Below are 2,462 nucleotides of genomic sequence, written 5' to 3' on the forward strand. Positions count from 1 at the left end.
TAGTGCTCAAGTTTGATTTCATACTGCCTTTAGCATAGCTTTACGACTGCAGAATTCAATTGCACATTGCCCTTTTTTATTTTGTTATTACTGATGGACTTATTTGTGATACCTTTAAAGAAGAAAATTTATGGCTATTTGTGTTGAAGTTTATTTGTTGATTATTGGTTGGTTTTTTCCCTCCACTTTTCTTAATATTTTGAAGTGTGTAATAAGGTAAACAATTTTTAGTCCCCTAAATTTGTTTTGTTGATGAATTGTTTCTTTTTTTTTCTCGGTTTTGTTTTCAGGTTTTCATCATTATTCATTTGGTGGCTAAATATTACTCATGGGTATTTGTTCGATCTTATTTTGTTGTGATCAATTGATATACATAATATGCACTATAAAATTTGTTAAATTGTTGGATTATTTGCTTTTTTAATAAGGTTGGAGGAACCTCAAGGTACGTTTTGTTAAAGCATATTTTATATTGATAAATTTGAAGTTGTCAAGTCTATAACAATGATAATGTTAATACGAGTAAATTTATAGCAAATTTAGTTGACTTAACTTATTTACATGCTAGTTGCTCGGACTCTTGGAAAAACCTTACGTGCATTTTAACCCACGATAAGAAGACTTAAGGTTGTTATGACTTACATATCAGTTTTTGAGATTTTCCTTTGTAACTTTTTCATAGACCTTATTGTAGTTTTTTGTTCTTCATTTTTGTTTGTAGGACGTTTCTAGAGAATGCAAGACCATGTTTGAGTGAGAAATTGGTCTCGATGAAATTGAGAGTTCAATGAACAGCACATACAATGCAAGTAAATCTACCTACTCAAACCCATCTTCTATTTCTAAAGCAGAAGGGCTTTCAGTGGCTGAAACAAGTGAGTGATTAAGTTTTTATCACCCGTATTATTTGTTATCACTAGGGAAAGAAAGCTGAGTAGAAAAAGTAGAATGCCAAATGGAAAAAAAAAGATTAGTAAGCAGCGTTATTATTTTAAAATAGAAAACAAAAATTAACATTATTGTTAAACCGAGCCATTCTCGAGAACATGAAATAGAATTGGATAGCTGCCATGCATCGTGTTTATGAATGTTAAGAATGAAACTATCGGTAGGGTTATAGAATAATCATTCTATCAGCCTCAATTATGATACAGGGTTTATGAAATAGAATTTTCTTATGTATTGTAATAGTAGAAGATTCTTCGTCAGGAAGCAAAGCTTATAGCTTTGAAGAGTATCTAAAGGTTTTAGAAGAGCAACCGAAAGCTTACGATTAGCTCCAAACCAATTTTCCAGCACAAAGCCAGAGTGGATCCCAAGTACAACGGGAAGGTTGTTAAAATCAAATCTCTTATGTCTTATTTCATAATTATTTAGTTTTGATCTTAACTACAACAATTTTCATTTTTTTCTAGGTGAGCATTGTATGTGCTTAGAAATTAAGTGTTTTGAAAATTAGAGGTGAGCAATCACACTTAGAAACTAAGTGTAGAACCATAGAAATGTTACCCCATCGGTTCTAGCAATGCCTAGTTACCGCAGTTCATAACAAAGAAAGAAAAGAGGCTCGTAAATGCAGACCATAAAAAAGTGAGACAATCAACAATTATAAAAAAAAACATATGCAATATGCATTAAAAAAAGCTCATAAAAAATACAGAGTCAAGTCGGTTAGGTCAAGTAGAACATGTTGAGTTCCCTAGCTATTAGAGCTTTTGGGGGAAAACATCGCTTTTGGCCTAACCAAAACTAGACCATCTATTTTTAGTGTTTTAAACATAACGTCAAGTTTGATTGAGGGCTTTGAAAAGAGGAGGAATCCTCCTCGATCCACAGTAGGGCAAAAACAAGGCTTGTTGTCACTTCGAAGGGAGCAGTCAAACTTAGCATTGAGTTTGATTTTTTTTTTTGAAAAGGTAATGATAATATTATACAACAACAAGGTGGACCTCACAGCCTAAGGTCAAGACAAAAGAGCGAACAACACTCATAGAACAAGTAGTTAGACAAAACAACCCATAAGTACCCAAAACAACCCACATCTCGGGAACAAGAACTAAAACCAAAAGAAACCAACTAGTGTTCCAAACATTAAAAGGAAAAGAAGAAGAGAGAAAGACAACAAAGTTAATAAAGAGAAGAGAAACCCCACAGCCGGGGACAAGCAAACGAAAAGAACATTAAACAGCATGAATCCGACCAAGAAGCAGCACGCGCTTTAATACACGACGAATGAGCTGGAATACAACCATAGGCTCCGAATAGCAACTCCATGAAGACGATGATTTCGCTCCTGCCAAATGAAATAAATTGTAGCACACCAGAGAAGGCGCCACAGTTTTCTCTCCACTCTTCCCAATAACCGATTCTATGAGAAGATGACATAAGCAAAAGGATCTCGACCAAACCTCCCACCAAAATGACAAGAAAAAAACAAATGATCACGAGACTCATAGTTCCCT

At 34.2% G+C, this 2,462-nt stretch overlaps 1 long non-coding RNA gene across 1 annotated transcript; it reads left to right on the forward strand.

Moving 5' to 3' along the window:
• The first annotated feature begins 265 nt into the window (after positions 1-265).
• LOC116401725 lies at positions 266-1,081 on the forward strand. The gene is made up of 2 exons (XR_004214062.1): positions 266-332; positions 722-1,081. It is a non-coding gene; the product is annotated as an uncharacterized LOC116401725 (long non-coding RNA).
• The last annotated feature ends 1,381 nt before the right edge of the window (positions 1,082-2,462 follow it).

The sequence above is a fragment of the Cucumis sativus genome, chromosome 1 (assembly GCF_000004075.3).
Source record: "Cucumis sativus cultivar 9930 chromosome 1, Cucumber_9930_V3, whole genome shotgun sequence".
NCBI classification, from domain to species: domain Eukaryota; kingdom Viridiplantae; phylum Streptophyta; class Magnoliopsida; order Cucurbitales; family Cucurbitaceae; genus Cucumis; species Cucumis sativus.